Below are 21,546 nucleotides of genomic sequence, written 5' to 3' on the forward strand. Positions count from 1 at the left end.
ACTACATCTGTTCAAAGGCTGGCTGGTTCAGAGACAGAGGCCAAGGTCACATTTCAATGGGAGGGAAAAAAGGGGAAGCTCGGATGTACACTGTAAATGCAAACTGATTGGTTTGTGGCATAGCGTTGCCTGAAGCGCTTAGATTTCTTTGATCTTGTCCCTTTCCACCACCCTCCACCAACACTGAGACATAAATGCCAAGACTTCACAATGCATAAACAACCACCCAGAAAGTAAAACATTCAATCAGAGGTGCTAGCTTTGGCGATATGGATGAAAATGTATACTGTTTACCTCTTTCCTCCAAAGTAAATTCAGCCAACCTAGTTGGTATGTGAAGACAGTCACAACTGAAGCCTTTGTCTGCTTTCATGGCCACTCACCCTTTTGCAAAGATGTTTCTATAAAGAAATCCAGCTGTTTTTGTGGGTTTTTTTATCAGCCCCACCTGCATTTTTTTCCTGGGAAAACCTGCTTAGTCCTCACCAGCAACCATGAGAAGTTCTGTTATGTGTTTATGCTTCATGCATTAGATATGTCATTAGTGTGTAAAGCAGGAAGAACACGGCCTTGGGAGTCCAGCAGGCATGTGTTTGGTTCTCAGTTTTGCCATTTACCATCTGCGTGACCTACCTGAGCCTCAGTTTTCTCATCTGTAAACTGGGAATGGTAGGAATAAAAAAAAATCTACATCATAGGGTTGCTGTGATGATTCAATCAAATGAAAATAAATATCTTTAAGGTATCCTGGATAAAGTAGGCCTTTCATAAATGTCTCCATGAAGGACTATAAGTAAAGACTGCCCTGAAAGTCTCTGGACGCAGGTAAAGATGATGAAGGAGAAGAGTGCTGTGGTGAAAGGTTGAGGCACTATAATAAGAAGACTGGGCTGAGCTTACGTTACTACCTGGCCAAGGGTCAGGCTTAATCAATATTACTTCTATGTGCCACAGTCTTGCTTCTGGGCCAACTAATGACAGGACAAGTAAGGAACCACAATACATGTCAGAAAGTAGCATCAGATCTTGAACACCACAACTCTTCCAAAATACCCTACCACACACCAAAGGCATGGGAGGTTACCCATGAGTTTACAACTTATCCAACCAACACAAAATCTTAATACCTTGTGATCATCAGAGTAATACTATAATATCATTCACCACAGCTCACTGTTATCATTCCACTGAGATGCTGATCCCAGTACAGCCACACAGCAGACACAGGAAAAGGGTGTGTAGGAGTCCATGCGGCCACACAGACAGAAACTGGACCACTCTGACAGTGGGTGAACACTCATAGTATCTCTTACGTTCTGTCTTTTCTCAAAAACGTAATAAATTGCTTCTCGTGTTAGTGGCACAGTGTTGGACTAGCCCTAACCCTCTGGACTCTGTTCTTCTCTATCCATCCACACTCTCCAGTTGATTTCATCTAATCCATGGCTTATATACCACCTACATCCACTATTTCTAATTTATATCTCCAGCCTGGCCCTCTCCTCTGAACTACAGGCATCTAACTCACTACTCATATCTTCACTTGGATATCTAAGTTATCTCAAATTTGACAGTTCCAAAAATGAACTCCTAACTCTCCACCACCATCACAACTCCAAACCTGCTCCAACCTCTTTCAGAAAATGGCAACTCAATTGATCAAACCAAAACCTTAGAATCATTCTTGACTCCTTTATTTTCCATGTACTCCATATTCATGTTATCAGCAAATCCTATAATCTCTCATCTCAAAATACATCCTCAATCTGACCTATTCTTGTGAACTTTCAAATATTATTCTGGCCAAAGCTCCCACCATCTCTCACCTAGACTGTTGCAATAGACTCTTATCAGGTCCCATATTTCAATCGTGCCCCTTCCCAATATAAATTTTTTTTCACATAGCATAAAGAGTTATTCTTTTAACACGTAAGCCAAATCATGTCAACATAGTTTCTGTTTGAGGTAATGAAAACTTTCGGAACAAAATTGTGGTGATGTTTGCACAACACTGTGAATGTAGTTAATGCCACTGAACTGTATACTTTAAAATAGTTAAAATGGCAAGTTTTCTGTTATATATATATTTTACCTACTCCCTTAAAAATGTGTTAATGTAATAACAAAAACCATTGAATTGTATGCTTTAAATGGGGAATGTATCTGTCAATGTGAGATTATACATATATAGGTAAGTTAATTATATCTCAACAAAGCTGTTTAAAAAACAAAATGTCCTGGATAAAATAGAACAATTTTTTAAATTATCGAAACATTTTAATAAAAAGATAGTGTCTCATCACTTCTCATTCATTGGAGCCACTTTTGTGTTCATTGGGAAAAACAAAATATTCAAAAGCTGAATATTTGCAAAGAGCTGAAAAGGGCTCTTCTCAGAGATTGATGGGATAATTGGTCTGCTTAAATACCCCAGAGTGAAACCAAATTCACCTTTAAACTTGTGAAATACAGTGTCAATATGGTGTTCTGGCAGACATTGAACTCAGAGATACCCAAACTCATCCCCAACACTACCATTTTCTTGGTGGGTTGCATTGTTTATTGACAATGGGGCAACACCAATTGTATCAATATTCAATTATAACATTATGACCATTTAAGTGTTGTTCACTGCTAGCCTAGTAGTTCACTCTAATTATACTTCTTATTCAATTTTTTGTCCTTCCAGGATTAACAATTACATCTTTTTCTGTTTGTTTAGTTGTTTCTATCACCAGCTCTAATTTTTCCCTAACTCTCCAACAGTCAATTCTGAATAATATTTTTCACAAGGTCAAATCCACCACATCACCCACAAGATTTTTTTTTTTTTTTCCTGGGGACATCCTTATTGAAGCTCTTCTCCTCCAGCTCCTGTTAGAACGGTTGTTCTCAGACCTGCCTCATGGCTGCCATCCTGGGATTTCCTTTGCCGCTGTATTGCTATAGTCCCAGTATTATGAGATGTGTAGATGATAGGTTTTCAGCTTTCTAGGTTTATCCCATTGACTCAATGTAACATGTCCTTCAGAACTTGCCACACAGGGATTTGGGGGAGGTAAATGTTTTGAAAACATGCATTTCTAAAAAGGCTACATTTTGTCTTCACTCTTTTTGATAGAACAATGTTACTGAGATATAATTCACATGCCATAAAATTTACCCATTTAAAGTATACAATTCAATGGTTTTTAGTGTATGCACAAAGTTGTATGACCTGTGCCATAATCAATTTTTAGAACATTTCATCACTGCAGAAAGAAACCTCATGCCCATCAGCCTCACTCCCTATTCTCCACCTCACCCCACCCCAGTCTCTAAGGATTTGCATATTCTGGACATTTCATATAAAAGCAATCATACAATATGTGGTCTTTTGTCTGGCTTCCTTCAGAAAGCATAACGTTTTTGAGATTTATCCATTTCTGTAGCCTGTATCAGTACTTCATTGGCACTTTTTGATTATTATGAATAAAGCCTCTATGAACATTCATGTACTAGTTTTTGTGCAGACCTGTGTTTTCATTTCTCGTGGAGATATATATATATATATATATATATATATATATATATATATATATATACCTAGGAGAGGAACTGCTGGGTTATGTGACAACTTTATGTTTAAGATTTTTAGGAACTTCCAGACTGTTTCCCAAAATTGCTGCACCATTCTTTATTCCCACCAGCAATGTATGAGGATTTCATTTGGTCCACATCCTCAGCAATACTTCAACTGTACGTCTTTTTTATTACAACTATTCTAGTGTGTGTAAAGTAATATTTCACTGTGGTTTTGATCTATATTTCCCTAATGACTAATGATGTTGAGCATTTTTTCATGTGCTAACGGCCATTCATATATCTTCTTTGGAGAAATAATTATTTAAATCCTTTGCTCATTTTTAATTGGGTTATTTGCCTTTTTATTATTGAACTCTAAGAGTTCTTTATGAACAGGAATCCCTTATCAGATATACAGATAAATATTTTCTCCTATTCTGTAGATTGTCATATCACTTTCTTGGTGTCATTTGAAACACAAAGTTTTTAATTTGGATGAGGTCCAATTACCATTATTCTATTTGATTCTCTGAATATTACCTAATTCCCAACCTATGAAACATTTTAGGGTCATATCTTTACCTGGTGCTCTGAAATTTTAAGATAACGTACATTCATATGGGTCTTTTCCATGCATTGTGTTGAATACTGAGTAAGCCTGTTTAGTCTGGAGACTAATGTCCTATAATCTGCGAAAGTGTGTATCTGTGTGTGTGTGTGTGTGTGTTGTAATCCCTCTCACAATGGAATTTTCCTTATTTGTTCATCACAGTTAAGAAGGATACATGCAAAAACTGATTGTAAGATCCATGTGCAAGAGTAGAAGGGAACTCAGGATTTCTCCATAGACTTTTACTAAATCCTCCAGGTTTCAGTGTCGAGCCTCTCCTTCATGGTCTGCTATGCCTGGTGTTGCCAAGTTTAGAGCCTTTTTTGGTTCAATTTCTCCACAGAGTAAACATCCTGCATCCTGCCAGGATAAAGAAGGGGTAAATGCCTGCCTGCAAAGGATAATAGAAGGACTTTATTACAATATAGAAATAGAAAGAATACAATATTCTTTCTAGCCTCATGCATCACCCCCATCTTCCTTGGTTCCTGGTCCTTCAGTTTCTAGAGCTTTCCAAGATCCTGCAGTGTAAGTTGAACTTGCTTTTTGCTGCATTTCCCCGGTGTTCAACTCTCATCTTTCTGCTAATACCTCCATCTTCTTTCCCCTAGTGGATTAAAACTAGAGCAATCATTTTATTTTCTCCCACCATTTCTAAGGGCCAAGAATTCTGAAAGCACCTAAGTTAGGGGCTTCTGGCTTGGGGTGACTCACGCAGTTTTAGTCAGTGTTTACGCAGGAATGATGGGAGTCTGGAACAGCTGTGGGAAGGCCAGCTCTCTCTCCCCATGTAGTCTCAGGGCCTCTCTGTCTGGTCTCTCCACATGGGTCACTTTGGTGGCCTGAACATGACAGGACTTCTTAACCTCGTGGCTCAGGGCTAAAGACCAAATGGTGTGAGAGCAAAGCAGAAGTTGCATTGCCTCTCAGGACCTGGCTTCAGAAGTCACCAAGCGCTACTTCAGCTTCCTCTGTGGTTCCACCAGTTACCAGACCCAAGAGGGGGGATAGAGACACTCCACCCATCAATGGAGGCAGATCAGAGAATTTGCAGTCACATTTTGAACTGCTACATTCCTTTGAAAATTATTATCTTTATTTTCTTATTTCTTTTCAAAAAGAGGAGATAAGAAACAGCTGTCATTCAGACGATGATGACAAGCTGCCAGCCTTTGAAACAGCAGGTAAAGTGAAGTTGGAATTAATTAGCATTTAGAAAACCTGTGCAGTGTGTCACTCCAATGCAGAAGAAATACATGTTGTTCCTTGCAAATTATACCACCTATTAAAATTAGTTTAAATAAAAAGACAGAAACACAGCTAAAAGTTTGAAACAAAAAATTCAAAAAACAATAGTTCCCTGCTCTTTCTTTCTCTTAATACTAAACTCATCTGTGTAAATTCAAACACAGCATAGGTGAAAAACACGTCTGTGCTACTGCATTCAGGAACACACAATAATTTCATGTGGGGTGTTCTATATAAAATTGCACATGACCATGTCCAGTGGTAACCCACACAATGGCTCTGCAGGAATTTGCGATTTTTTTCTTATTTTTTCCTTTCCTTTTTGCTTTTTATTTGGAAATAATTTCAAACCTACAGAAAAGCTGTAAGAATAAAGATAGTACATACATAGAGCGATCAGTGAAGAGATAGTTTAAGACCATGAAAATATCCTGCTCCTCATTAAAATATCCCCTTTAGCACCATGGATGATTCTTGCCTGAACCATTCTTTATTATGATGATGTTGCAAAATGATGATTTCCCACTCCCTTATATCTACCAGTTGGCACTGAACCTTTCCCACTCCCTTATATCTACCAGTGATTTCCCACTCCCTTATATCTACCAGTTGGCACTGAACCTTTCCCACTCCCTTATATCTACCAGTTGGCAAGAGCCCTTCCTTCTCCCCCATCTATACATAATGAGTGCATATATACACATCTATATACACACACACTATATATATATATCCATATATGTAATGTGTACTATATATATGCCATATTATAGATGTACTATTATATATACTAGAAAGATAAAACATATATTTACACATTATGTGGATAATGTATTTATATGTATATGTATATATACATATTAGAAACCATGAGGCCAAATTGATACGTCTAATTCTAATCTATGGGATTTCACATAAGGAATACTGTGAGTGTCAATAATTCTGTTCACAAATATTCTGGCTGTCTTCCTATGGTCACATGGTAGGATTACACTTTCTAGCCCACTTTTAAGTTAGACATGACCAATAGAATGTGAGCAGAAGTGATATACGCCACTTTTGAGTAAAAGCTTTAAGAGAAGATCAGTGCCTGATCACATTATATTACTGCAGCACAACTAAGACTTTTCTGAGAAATATAATTTAATTCACGTTTCAAGATCACTTTGATTCAGTTAATATGGTGGATTAAATCTGCCTATCAATCTCTGTCCCTAAAACTCCACTAAAATATGAGAGCAAAGTAATAAAAAAAGAATATAGTTGGAAAAGGAGACAAAAGCAGACAATAGGTGACAAAACAAAAAAAGAATGAAGAGCAAACAAAGAAACCCACCTTATTTCAAATGAATAAAATATGCTGAAAGGGGGAAATAACTAAGTAATGAAAGAATGTAATATTCAACTATATAACCTCAGTCTTGGGTGAAGTGGGTAGTAGGAAAATAAAAAAAGAAATCCTAGTAGTAGTTTTATTTTTTGTAGTGATGTGGACTATTTCAATTCTCCAAACTTTTTTTTTTTTTGGCTGTGTTGGGTCTTCGTTGCTGCACGCAGGCTTCCTCTAGTTGCAGCGAGCGGGGGCTACTCTTCATTGCGGTGCACGGGCTTCTCATTGCGATGGCTTCTCTTCTTGTGGAGTACAGGCTCTACACACACGGGCTTCAGGAATTGCAGCCATGGGCTCAGTAGTTGCGGTGCGTGGGCTCTGGGGCACACAGACTTCAGCAGTTGTGGTGCGTGGACTCAGTACTTGTGGCACACGGGCTTAGTTGCTCCACGGCATGTGAGATCTTCCTGGACCAGGGATCAAACCCATGTCCCCTGCATTGGCAGGTGGATTCTTAACCACTGCGCCACCAGGGAAGTCCCCAAACATTTTAATTGCATTATAAGATTAAGCCAATGTGTAAATATATTGATGATTTGGGGAACCAAGAGTCTCACCGTGAAAGAAGAGACGTACAAATATGAAATGGAGAGAGGACATGAAAGAATTCTGTGGAGGTGGATTAGAATTAGCATTCCTTTCCCCCTATCTTGGTATTCCTGGAAGTGTGTGTCAGGCTCCTCCAGCAGCCTGAACCCTGAGTGACTATGGTAAGCCAGCTCACCACACAGTACATGTAGAGTGGATGAGAAATGAAATCTATGCAAAGGTGGAACTTTGTGAAACCTTCCAACATCTTCCTGTTACTCCTATAATAAAATCTATACCCCTTACTCTGGCCTACATATCTCTACATGATATGACCTTGACCATTCATCCAAACTCATCTCCTACTACTCTGTCCCTTGGATTGTACTCTGGCTACACTGGCCTCCTTGCTAGTTTTCAAACTTTCCAAATGTTCACCACATCAGAAACATTTTGCACCATGCTTTCCCCACCTAGAATGCTTTCCCCATGACCTTGCCATGGCCTACTGCCTCAGTCCATGTAGGTCTCCATTCAAATGCCACTATCTCAATGAGGCCAGCCCCTCTGCACACACTGCTGTCTCTATCCACTTACTCTACTTAATTTTCTTTCATAGCAAGTATCGTTGCCAGAAATTTATACCATGTATTTGTTACTTGTTTTCCTCTAGAATGGAGGCAATCTATTCTTATTGTATCTATATAACTCATCACTGCAGCCCCAGGACCTAGAACAGTGTCTAACACAGAGATGTTCAACAAGCATTTGCTGAATGCATGACTGAATGCTTCCCACACCCATCAGTAGTCCATAAGCCCCATGAAGACAGGGCTGGGGGCTTGGTGAGCATCAGGTAGAGAAGGTGCCTGGACCCTGACACAGAGGACAGCCACCCACTGTTGTAAACAGTTTGACTTGTTCACACATGACACATCATTTGTACTCTCACATCCAGGAAGAGCAACCAGGACCGACCAGTGGAGAGCTTTTCCTGCACTACCCTAGGTTTTCTCCAATTCTATGGCCTTGCTTATTTCTCTCATTCCTCTGGCTACACAAAATTTGAGCCTCTTCCGGTTGCCGAATACCCTTTCCATGCCACTGTACTGTCTACCTGAACCTCTTCCTCTAAAGCAAAGTGAACCATTTGTTTGCTTATTGTACCACCTGAATGCACTTAATCATTTTCATGCAAATCAATGACAGATACAAGAGGGACCATATCTTGTTCACTGCTTTAACTCTAGTGCCTGGGGGCACTGGATGGGGCCCAATGCACAGTTAGGACCTCAACACACATTTATTGGATGAATGAATATGTGAATAAATGGTGGGTCCCAGTTTACATACCCTATATATTGATTGACTGCATATCTGTATGCATAATACTTGCTGCTACATAATGGGTCCTCAGAAAAGAACTGGTCTCTCTTCCGGAGTTGCTCCTGGTTTCCACTGCCATTGTCATCTCTAGTTGTGCTTGGCTCTCTGAGCAGCAATCTCCCCCTCCCAGGAAGAGTTCTTCCTAATACCCCTCTCATCTGTCCTCACTGCCTCCAACACCAATTAAACAACGCCTGATAACTTCACCTGGCATTCTGCGTGTTAGCATCTGGATTCCCCCACCCCTAACAAGTCCCATGCCTCCTCTTGAATCTGCCATTGCTAAGCACCAGCTGATGATTGCCCAGACAGAAGCCATCTGCTAGTTATTAAGGAAAGTTAAATAAGCAAAGGAGCTCCAGGGAAGTTCAACAAAAAAAGATCAACATATGTGTAGAGAATTGGCAACGGGTTGGCTCCTGTGACACCAGGTTCGTTATGGCTATGTTAAGCATGCCTCACTCAAGATTGCTCATCTTATTGGCTCATGGGAAGCCCTCCTGATGCAGGAGGGCTTCATGCTCCTCCCTAAGGCAAAAGCAGCCCACAGCACTTCATTATAACACATCTGTCACTCATTCTGTCTGAACCACAATCTCCTTAGGGACTAGGGTGGGTCTGGTTAAGGGCACCAGTTATTTCAATCTATATAATACTTTTTAAACTTTGTATTGATGGGGTCAGTCAATGATGAGCAAAACATTGTTCCTGTTCTCAGGAAGATTATAACGGAGTAAAGACATGGTCTGGATGACAAAGATGGGAAGCAGGGTATAAGATCCCATCCGATGTTGTTCTCAGAAGTCAATAAGGGTCAAAACCAAGAATGTCAAAACCAACACTTAAAAGCTGAGCCGAAGCCATGATGCTAGGCCAAGGGCCAGAAGTTACCTGGACACGGCACGGAAAGAGCAAAGTCAGCAGAGAAGCCAGGAGGGGGTCCTAAGTGATGACGGGTAGGGCTGAGGCTCTTCGAGCTTACGTTTAATGGCTATGCATTTCCTGGTATACAGGGAGGTCAGAATGGTTCTGAAGGAACAGAGTGGGGCTCGTTCACGTGTTCATTTATTCGGTATTTGTTCATTAACTGCTGTGCACTAGACTTTATGCTATATGATCTAAGAGGTAAGGGAGATATATAGGACCCAAGCCTATTTACAGGATTCTAGCAGGCTTATGGGAAAGATAAAACCCTATACACGAACTGAAATATGAAGACACTATGGGAAGCTTCTGATTTAATTATCTGAAATAGAGACATTTTGGCTTTATTTTTTAACGTGAAGGACCTCAAGAAAAATGCCATAGAAGGGTAAGTTGGAGGACAGTTTATTTCAAGCTTGGAAAAATTGGAAAGGTAGAATTTTTTCTGGGCCTTGAAGCCATGTGGAAATTGAACATACAAACATGTAGTCAGGAAAAGCTTTAGAGAGAAATGAAAAGGAAGTCTTAAAGCAGTGTAGTGTGGTGGTAAAGAACACGAACATGGCAGTCAGATTAATCAGAGTCAAATCTGGGCCCTGTCACTTAGCCGTTGAGTGACCTTGAGCAAGTTATTTAACCTCTCCATGCTTCCATTTCCTCAGCTGGTGTGGAAATTGTTTGCAAAAGTGGCTGCAACATTCCTTCCCATACTCCTTGTAAAGTGACTTCACCACTCTTCCCTTCAAAAGGAGGACTCTGGTGCCTCCCTTCAATTTGGGCTGGTTACCTGCTTTGGCCAATAGAATATCACAAAGTGATGCTGTTCCAATCAAGCCTTGGGCCTTAAGAAGCCTTGCAGTGCCTGCTTTCCCCCTCTTGAAAGCCAGCCACCATAGAAAGAAACTCAAGCCAGACTACTGAGTGGTGGCAGACCACGTGGAGAGAGAGGCCACGTGGTGGAGAATCAAGGCGTCTCAGCAGAGAGCCAGCACAAGGCCTCAGACGTTACACGAAACCACTTTGGATCTCCCAGTCTCTATCAAGCCCCTGCAGGCAGGACCGCAAGGAACTGTGATGAACATCCTTGCTGAGCTCTGGAAGTCCAAAGTCCTGACCCATAGAATTGAGAGCAATGAAATGGCTGTTGTTCTAAACCCCTACATTGGAGGATGATTTAGATACCTGCTACAGATGGCCAACAGCCCAACTATCTAACTCATTCTGTATATACCTCACAGAGTTTCGCTAGCAAAACAGAAACAACTCCATGAATTCCAAGGGTAAGGAGTTGGATATAGGAGTTGAGGAACTACACGTCATTGGAATAGCTGGGGGAGCAAATGTCAGGGAAGCCAACACTGAAGACTGAGCCCAAGGAACTGAAATGGGTAGTTCAAAATAGCTTGCCAGAAAGATGATGAAGATCTCTGAAAAGTTTCCACCAATAGTGTCAGTCTATAGCAGAAAAGTAAATGGTCTCGAGAGCTTGTAAGAAAACCTCTGAGAATCCCTTACCTGCCTTTGCTCATGGCTTCAGCTGACTCTTGCTTTTCCTTCCCTCCCACTTTCCCAATCTCCTACTAGCGATGCTCAGTGGTCAGCTCTAAGCTGAAACCCCATAGGATGGGGATTCTAGTACATGGAGCCCATGGCTTCTCAGAGTCCTTAGGTGGAATGCTAGTGATGTCAAGTTGACAACAGAACATGCAGCCCAAGGAGCAATTTATTCATGGTTAGAAAGTCTTGATTCTCCCAGTCAGTTTCTTGAATTGGACCATGTCTCCTCCCTACCCCCCAAAATCTAGTCAGGTCAGATGATAGAGAACAAGGTTTAAAAAAACAAACAAACCTGGGTATCCAAGAATGTCCAAGGGATGTTCTCCTCTTTCTCTGCTGAGCATAGCACACATAATAGCAGCAATCCTAGACAATCTGGAGAATAATCCCAGGTGACTAAGCTCATTATGAAAAGTCCCTGGCAAGAAGTCTCCCGCAAAGGAAAAGTAATAAAGGCTTCCAGCCATAGGAGATCAAGGTGTCTCACTACAGAGATCAGGACCTGCCATCTAGTAACTGGAGGTGACTGGTGTTTTATTCATGATTGAATTGTCTGGGGGACATGTGCAGACTTACTGGTAGTTATTGGCATTCACTTATCACTTCACAAACACTTTTTGAACTCCTCCCATGAACTGAGAAGGTTGTCAGAGATAAACAGTTTCTTCCCACAAGTCTTGCAGAAAATTGGGACAAATAAATCAAAAATCTACAATTCACTGAAAAAAAATATAGTTGGAGAGAATGTAAAGATTTTATCTAAGCACCAAACAAGGAAACAACTGAGTCTAGGGGTTATGGGTGGAATTTGGAAAATCTCAAAGATTTGAGAAAGGCTTTTATATGCATACTTTTATGCATATAAAAGCCTTATATGCAAAGGCTTTTATATGCATACTTTTGAAAGATGATTAGAACTTCATAGCAGACAAAGGAAGTCAAGTACATTCCATGCACATGCAAAAGCAAAGAAATGTGGAAGTGTATGGTGCAGCCTTGGACTCAAAGTTGTGCAGTTGATCTGAGATCAAGTACGCCAGGGTACAGGAGACAATGCTCAGAGCCAGTGTGGAAGCATAGGTTGGGCCAGGTTTTAAAGACTCCTGAATGCCATTTTGGAGTTGGAATCCTGTTCTTTAAGTCAGTATTTTCCAGATACACTTGCATTTTCACCGAAGGTTTCACAAGGCTCTCCATTGAGATGCTGAAAAAAATTCTGAACTTCTATTACTATGGCTACAGCAGCCATGAAAATGAAGCACCCAAGTAAACTGAAATAGAGTAACTCAGTGTTGAACAAAGAGTTTCAAAAACAATCAAGTACATCCAATCATATGGCTCTCACCATAAAATATGATTACTAGTGCAATAAGATTTTCATGTTTACAAAAATATTGTAAGAATTATTTTTAATCCTTTAATTTTATTATTATGTGTTTTATAACATACTTGATTCATGACTATAGTAGTACATCTATATGATTTATAAATACCTAAATAAATCTATGTTGTGGGTACATGCTGAGAAGTATTTTACTAATAAATGTACATAATCAAAATATTTTAAGGTCACTCCAGCAAGTAATGGAAAGCCAGCAGAGGGATTTTTTGTAAAATAGTAGCCTATTAATGTAGATTTTTGGACATTTTGCTCTGGCAACTGTTTGGAGAATAAGTGAAAGAGAAAAAGAATGGAGGCAGGCAGGGAAACCATTTAAGAGGATGTTTCAATAGTCAAGGTGGGAAATAAGGATGCCTGAACTAGCTGTTTTCTATTGTTTAAAACTCAAGATAAAACGCAATTAAGAATATTTGAAAGCAAGAGGTACCAGCTTGCTAGTGGGTTTCACCGTCCTAGGGTCTGGGGGATGCAAAGTCAAGAAAAGCATGACGTTCCTCCCAAAATAACTCAGGCTCTTGGAGGCAGAAATACAGGGGTCACACAGAATTTTTTAGTCGGGTCTTATGGAGGTTTCTTGTAGTACAAATGGAGGCAAAGGGTATTCCAGGCCATGGGATTGTGTATGCAGAATCCCAGAAGGAAGAGAATGCCTGTCGTGTGCAGGAAATAGAGAGAAAAACCTTAGATGGAACCAAAGATGGATAGGTTATCTGGCCCCAGATTACCAAGGGCTAGGAATGCCATGGTCCCAACAGAATTTTAGCCTGTGATCAGTTCAAACTATGAATGTTCTCTAGAAAAATGCTGGCATGGCTAGAGTCTCATCAATGGCTCTACATCAAGTGACGTAGTGCTTGGAAGAAAACAAGGATATAACAGAGTTCTGAAAACTAAGAGGGTGGGCTTGCTTCTACAATCTCACTTTGTGACCACATGGGGGCAGTCTCAACCCATCGCATCCAAGGAGCGGCTCAGAACTTCAGATTTCACCTGAGCTTTCCAAATAACCCCACTCTCAGGTACTGTTCTGTGTTGCCTGTCTTTGGGAGAATGACCTTTTCAGAAATTAATGGTGTTTTATGGGTTTTTACTAAATAGCCTTGGAATTTCCCAGGTCAAATTCTAATCTGTTCTTTTAGTTTTCAAACTTCAGAGGTGACATTCCACAGGACCTGGCAATGCAGCCCCTGACATACCTTGCAAACACTCTTCACTTTACAAAATTCAGTACACTACGTAGCCTAACCTCATATCATGCATTTTATAGATAAGAAAAGTAAGTCCCAAGGAGGGTCATGGCCAGAGAAACAGTACAATTGGGGAATTAAAGTACCTAGAAAAATTAAAAACAAGAGGAGTGGTTAGGGGCACAGACAACCTGTGTCTGAGTTTTGTCTTCGTCACTTAATGGATGAATAACTTCAGGCAAGTTCCTCCTCTTCTGTGCCTCAGTTTTCCCATCTCACCTTCCTCAGATTAAATTAGTCTCTAAAATATTTTTTAAATGCTTTAAATGTTACCAGTACTTAACAAGTACTGCATGCATCGTGTGATCATTATAATTTCAAAGATTAAATTTTTATATTTAGAAATTCTATTGATGCTAACATAAATATGTCACTTTGTTATGTGTAAAATAATCCATTTTTACTTTATAAAATCTAATCTCTTCATTAACTTTTTGAATATTTGACCCACTTAACCTTAATGTCTTTTTCAGATTGCTTTATTTTCTGTACTTCCTAGAATGTGAATTTTATTATTCTTCTTTCCTTTCCTTTTTTTATCATCTGCTGACATAGTCAACAAATACTTATTGAGCATCTATTTATGTGCTAGTCATTGGCGATATCACAGTGAACAAAACAGAGTTTTATAAACTCTGTGCTCCTCATGGATCTTACATTCCACTGGAGGGCAGAGGGAGAGAAAATAAACAAAAATCAGAGCATGTGGTATGCTAAGTGAGAATTCGTGCTATAAAGAAAAATAAAACGGGGCTTCCCTGGTGGTGCAGTGATTAAGAATCCGCCTGCCAATGCAGGGGACACAGGTTTGATTCCTGGTCCGGGAAGATCCCACACGCCGCGGAGCAGCTAAGCCTGTGCGCCACAACTACTAAGCCTGCTCTCTAGAGCCCGCAAGCCACAACTACTGAGCCTGCGTGCCACAACTACTGAAACCCACGTGCCTAGAGCCTGTGCTCTGCAACAAGAGAAGCCACCGCAATGAGAAGCCCGTGCACTGCAATGAAGAGTAGCCCCCGCTTGCGGCAACTAGAGAAAGCCCGTGCGCAGCAACGGAGACCCAATGCAACCAAAAATAAATAAAATTTTAAAAAGAAAGAAAAAGCAAACAGGAAGGGGGAGGAGTTGCAGTTTTACATAAGGTAGTCAGAAACATCCTTCTTGAGACCACAATTTCTGAGCAAAGACCAGAAGGAGGGTAGGGAAAGAGCCATGTAGATATCTTGGGGAGGGGCTTTGTAGGCAGAGAAAAGAGCAGGGGCAAAGGCTCTGAGTCAGGAGTGTGCATGGCACATTCAAAGATGGCGGCATGGGGACTGCAGTAGACTGGACGATCCCCTGGGAGAGTACTAGATAAAGTCAGAGAAACCACAAGAGCCAGACGGTAAGGCCTGCCAGGACATCATGAGGACTGAAGTTGTTGGACAGCTATCTGAGCAGCTGAATGACATGATCTGATTTTGTATTTTAAAGAACCGCCCTGCCATGAATATGCGTGCATGAACGTGTATGAATGTTCCAAAGGCAACCACAGAAGCAGGGAGACCAGGCTTTTGCAATAATCCAGATGAGAGATGAGGATACTTGTGAAAGGGTGTCAGCAGAGGAGGCAGTGAGAAATGCTGGATATATTTTGAAGATAGACAACTCGATTTGCGAATTTACATTTGAAGTGTAAGAAACAGAGGAAATGAGTATGATTCAGAAGTTCTTTGCCTGAGAAACTAGAAGGGTGAACTACTCATTTCTGAGATCTGGAAGACACATCCTGAATCCCAGGTGCTTCTCTCCATCTTTACTCTCACTGCTGAGTCATTATCCACCAGCCTATTCGCTACAATAGTTTCCTAACCATTCTCCCTTCCTCTGTTCTTACACCTGCAAACGATTTTCTTCAAGGAAAGAGGGTCATTTAACAGAAAAATAAAAGCAGATCATGTCACTCTTTGATTAAAAATCTCCAGTGGCGGGCTTCTCTGGTGGCGCAGTGGTTAAGAATCCGCCTTCCAAGGCAGGGGACATGGGTTCAAGCCCTAGTCCAGGAAGATCCCACATGCCGCGGAGCAACTCAGTCCGTGCACCACAACTACTGAGTCTGTGCTCTACAGCCCGCGAGCCAAAACTACTGAAGCCCACGCTCCTAGAGCCTGTGCTCTGCAACAAAGAGAAGCCAACACAATAGAAGCCTGCGCACCACAAAGAAGAGTAGCCTCCGCTCGCCGCAACTAGAGAAAGCCCGCGCAGCAACAAAGACCCAACACAGCCAAAAATAAATTAATTAATTAAAAAAAAAAAACCTCCAGTGGCTTCTAATCAAAATTAAAATAGACTCCGAACTCCTTACTGTGGCTTACAAATCCCTTGTCTGACATGATTTCTCTTCTCCTACCTCTGGAGCATTCCCGTACCCCTGCCCTGCCACATGAATACACCAAGATTCTTCCCAAATAGGGTCACTATTAGTCCTTCTGCATGATTCTGCCCTCTCCTCTCAACCACACTATTTTTTTTTTTTTTTTTTTTTGCTCCTTCTTAGCATTTAGATATGAGTTAACTGTTCCTACTCAGGCAGACCTTCCTAGACCACCAACCCTTAAGAAACAACTTGTCACTTTCTTTCAACCAGCTCCATTTTACTTTCCTGAAGAGTGCTTAGGGTCATCTGATTATTTTTGTAATTGGTTTATTATCAGCTGTCTCCAACCAGAACGTAAGTTCCACTAGAGCTGGGACCTTGTCTTCTTCCCCACTGTATCTCCAGTGCCTAGAACAGAGCCTGACCCACAGTAAGTGCTCAGTAAGTGGTCATTGAACAACAATGAATAAAATTCCTCATCGTTGCAGTGTACACACTTCTCACCTGTACATTTTCATTAATCACAGAGGGTCAAAAGGGCTTTAGTATCTGGTCAACGTCAGTGGCTTGTAACAAGTTTCATCCGAAACCATTCCATCAGGCTTAACTTTGTCAAAAATGCAGAAAGAGAAAAATTAAAGCCAGACCAATGAAGTAGTATTTAGTAAGGGTTTATTATGCACATAAGAACAGTTCACAGACTGGGAGCTTTCAAACTCAAAACTGTTAGGAAGCTCAGAGACACGACTCCTCAGGGTGACGTATAAAATGAAAATTAGGAAGCTGTTCAACCTTTCCTATGATTGGTTATTATAATGGAAGTTTCCAGATGGCAGGGGATTGATAATAGTGATTATTTTATAGCATTTTAGGAAGATGACTTAAATTTCTTGTATGATTATCAGAGGCAGTTACAAGAAGCAATCTAAGTTAAGCTTCACTTATATTCGTGAAAGAAGCTAGATTTGGTGTTTATGTGGCTTCAATGGTATTGTCTGCTCAGGGAATTTTCAAATTTGGTCTTCATTTTGTATTTTACTTTGACAAACTTTCAGTGTTCTAACCTCTTCTGGACCAACGTTAGGGTAAAATTGGCATTAAACGTTGATGCCAATCCTCTATTTACAACCACCTGTTTCCTTTTTTTTTTTTTTTTTTTTTTTTTGCGGTACGCAGTCCTCTCACTGTTGTGGCCTCTCCTGTTGCAGAGCACAGGCTCCGGACGCGTAGGCTCAGCGGCCATGGCTCACGGGCCCAGCCGCTCCGCGGCGTGTGGGACCTTCCCGGACCGGGGCATGAACCCATGTCCCCTGCATCAGCAGGTGGACTCTCAACCACTGCGCCACCAGGGAAGCCTTGCTTCCTTTTTTTTTAAATTTTATCCATCACTCTTCCCCAGCCCTGTTGATTCTCGCCGCCTCTAAACATTTGTCACATGTTGTATGATGTAATGTGTGTGTATAGTAATATGTGTGTATAGATATATGTGTATATCTGTGTGCATATACATATCTTTTTCATGTACTAGTCATGTTTACATAGGTATATGCATTTGTGTATGTATGTGTGTGTGTGTGTGTATATACATGTATATGTACACCATTTGACCATTTAGCATCCATTGTCACTTATATGTTAATAGTACCCTGATTTTCTTTTGGGAAATTAAATCTTCCCCTCTGGGTGACATCATGATAGGATAGTAAATCAAGGCAGCTGAATTTCCTAGCAGAGGAACAAGCACATGACTTAAGCCAAGCCAGCAGGAATCTCTCCCCTCAAGTTTTGGAACAGTAAAAGACTAGAGGGAAAGCAGGTAGAGTCCCTTCTTTCCAGCAGCAGCAGCAGATGGGATAGTGGAATGGGACCTGCAGCCTAGATGCCTGGAGATGTATTTAATCCAGTCCTGGATCTTGTCCTATTTCTAAGTCTCACCTCTTAGTCTCCAGTTAGTCGTGCAATCATGTCTCTTTCTAAGTTATGTAGAGTTGATTTTTTTTTTGCATACATGATTTTATCTTTATTCTCAAGAATCAAATATTTCATTCTATTTATATGTGCAATACACAGCATTTTCTTATCACCTTCAATTTTTATCTCTAATAGCCACTGAAATAATACCTTTATCTTACTAGCAATCCTATCACTCTCACTACTTTTTTCTGCACTTATTTGATATGTACAAAACAAAAGGACAGCGAAATAATAAAACAAAGGTAGGTAAGAGCTTAAAAGTATATACGATCAATAACCATCGTGCATGTGTATGTGTGACAGAGTGAGTTGATACAGTTGTTCTGGAGCATGGCATTATTTGAATTTGTAAAAGTTATTAAGTTAAAAGTTATAAGATAGAGTAATTTTAGGGTGTAGAGAATGTCAATTGATACAGGGAGTAAATGCTAAACAAAGAGAGAGAAACTTCTTAAAGAATATAAGATATAATAATAAAAACACTTCACAAATCATTCTGACACTCATTATCTCACTGGTATTGCCCTACAATTTTGAGGAAGATAAATACAAATTGTTGGTCTCCATTTTAATGCTAAAAAAGTGAAGTTCAGAAAGGCTAAATGATTTCCTGAAAGTCCTTTAGCTATTAGAAACAAAACCCAGAATAGAATGTAAGAGTTTTGAGGGTGATTTTTTAGTTCATGGCTGACGACCTGACCCTAACTAGCTTTAAAACAAAGTGGAATGTTTTGGTGATGACACATATATATTTCTGCAGCATCATGGGAATAAAATCCCCACCAGAAAATAATGACAGTATAATGTGCAACATTACAGCATACTTGGGACTGGTGAGCAAAATGGCCAGTCCATAATGGACTTCCAGCTATGAGAAGCTAAGAGACAACAGGGACTGTCTCAGGGCGTGAGTAACAGTGACATATATACGGCCTACAGTGCATAAGGAGGAAACATCTAAAACATATAAAGACTAATCATAGATCTGGGAACTCACGTTCCTTTAGGCACAGCATCTAGACTGTAAGCTCCATGAGAACATGGACTGATATATATTTACCTAACATTGTATCTCCTTTACTAGCAGGAGAGATGATGCCTGCCACATTGGAGGTATACAAAATTTGTTGGATGAACCTCCACTATAGCAGCCAGCTATATTGACCTTTAGTTACTTCTCTACATCACTCATGTGCCTCATTGCAAGAAAACTACAAAGCTCCGCTGCTCTCTCTGTGACTTCCCAGATAGATTCAGTTAGAAACAGTACTCATTGGCTTTTAAAGAGTGAGGGGGTGGGATCCTTAGAATTAGAGTCCAAGGATGATTCAGTGAGCAGTGTTAGAGACTCATCACTTACATTTGCAAGCCCTTGCCCAGGTGAATGATGCAGAGGAGGAACGGAATAACAGAGGGCAGTTACTGCCAAAGTAAGCCTCTTGCTCTTTACCCTCCTGAGAATAAGCTACACCCCACCCCCATACTTTGTGTTTATTGGAGTGTCAGATTAAGAAATTAAAAGGAGCATGCCCTTAATCCCAAAAAGGTACATGAAGGTAACACTTGTTAAATAAAGCAAAAAAGAGTTTTCTGGACGGAAAAAGAGCACAAGAAGTAGAGAGTCAAGGGGAAGGAATCTTGCTATGAGACTGGCAGAGGGATGAAACCTCTGGGAGCAGAAACGGATGCATATCAGAGGGTGGCACCTTTAGACACAAGGCATTGCACTCAGTCTTCATGATTAATGTGCAAAAAGTGGAAGAGATAGGGCAAGACAAGTACGGTTTGCTACCACTGATTCCTGGGACTAAGCAAAGTGGAGCCCACAGAGTCTTGTAACTTTGATCCAAGGCAACCTACTTGAATTCCAACTCTGATCCACAAGATAGATATGTTTTCAGGGGGTTCCCAATGAACTTGGCACACAACTTATCACTAACACTAACTGCTCTCCTATAATACTAATGATCCCCTTTTCTCTTTTAGCAACAGAACCCCACCCCAGGTTTTAGATAGACACATGGCTGCCAGCTCAAGGCTTCGTTTACCAGCTTCTCCTGCAAATTAGTTGTTGCCATGTTGCTGGGTTCCTGCTTATCATGTTCCTGGTGAACTTAAGGTTCTTGCCTCATCGTGGAAAAAATTTGGAAATGAGACAGGGAGGTTAAGAAAGTAAAATGAAGATTTATTTAAACAAGAATACACTCTCAGAGGGAGAGCGGGCAGACAGGTGAGTAGCTGCTGCCCTGGGTTTCTTTAGCAAGCCAGTTATGAGGGGCACACAAATGAAGGGCATACAAATTGGGGAAGAAATTTAGGGGTCATATTACCTGATTTTCATCCCAGCTCCATCTTCCCAAGGGGAGGAGGGATTTTTGTTCTTTTCTAGCTTAGATCAGAAGTGCCATGGTGAGACAAACCAGCCAAGCTTGTCTACAGCGAGCAAGCAGACTCCCGGGAACAAACATCTCACCCTTTGGGAAACTTTAAGTCTTTGTTGCAACAAGCGGAATGAAATTTCTGTTTTCTCATCCTTCCTCATACCTTTAACCTACAAAACTATAGATTGATATGCTGATTCTTTCGATAATTCTAACTGCTAGATATGTGGTCCGCATCCTATTTGCGGGTCTTCAGGATTGCCTTGATGGGTTTCCCCCTTATAGGGAATGGCTTGAAAAAAACAAGCTACAACAAGTCTCTCCAAAGTGCCAGGTCCAGATCAGGTTTCAGGCTTATTCCTAAGGGGCTGAAATCTTATTCGTATAAGACTCGGATCCAGGACTTGGAACTCAAATATTTCTAATTCGGTAACTACTCCCCCAAACTTAGGCAGGACCATGCCCCATCTCAGCAGGAAGTAGAGCAGCCATTGCCCCAATCCCCGAAAGATTTGGGGAAAGATAAAACATTGCCCCATTCCCTAAAAGATTTGGGGAAAGATAAAACCGAAGTGGGGATTAAAACTGAGTCCCCTTAAAACTGAGTTCCGAGGGCTTCCGGGAAGATGGCGGAAGAGTAAGACGCGGAGATCACGTTCCTCCCCACAGATACACCAGAAATACATCTACACGTGGAACAGCTCCTACAGAACACCTACTGAACACTGGCAGAAGACCTCAGACCTCCCAAAAGGCAAGAAACCCCCCACGTACCTGGGTAGGGCAAAAGAAAAAAGAATAAACAGAGACAAAAGGATAGGGACGGGACCTGCACCAGTGGGAGGGAGCTGTGAAGGAGGAAAGGTTGCCACACACTAGGAAGCCCCTTCGCGGGCAGAGACTGCGGGTGGCGGAGGGGGAAGCTTCGGTGCCGCGAAGGAGAGCACAGCAACAGGCGTGCAGAGGGCAAAGCGAAGAG

At 41.0% G+C, this 21,546-nt stretch overlaps 1 long non-coding RNA gene across 2 annotated transcripts in view; it reads right to left on the minus strand.

Moving 5' to 3' along the window:
- LOC109551068 (uncharacterized) overlaps positions 1 to 21,546 on the minus strand; it is a 254,777-nt gene that overhangs the window by 232,778 nt on the left and 453 nt on the right. The gene's annotated exons all lie outside the window — the stretch shown is intronic.

The sequence above is a fragment of the Tursiops truncatus genome, chromosome 1, assembly GCF_011762595.2.
Source record: "Tursiops truncatus isolate mTurTru1 chromosome 1, mTurTru1.mat.Y, whole genome shotgun sequence".
NCBI lineage: Eukaryota > Metazoa > Chordata > Mammalia > Artiodactyla > Delphinidae > Tursiops > Tursiops truncatus.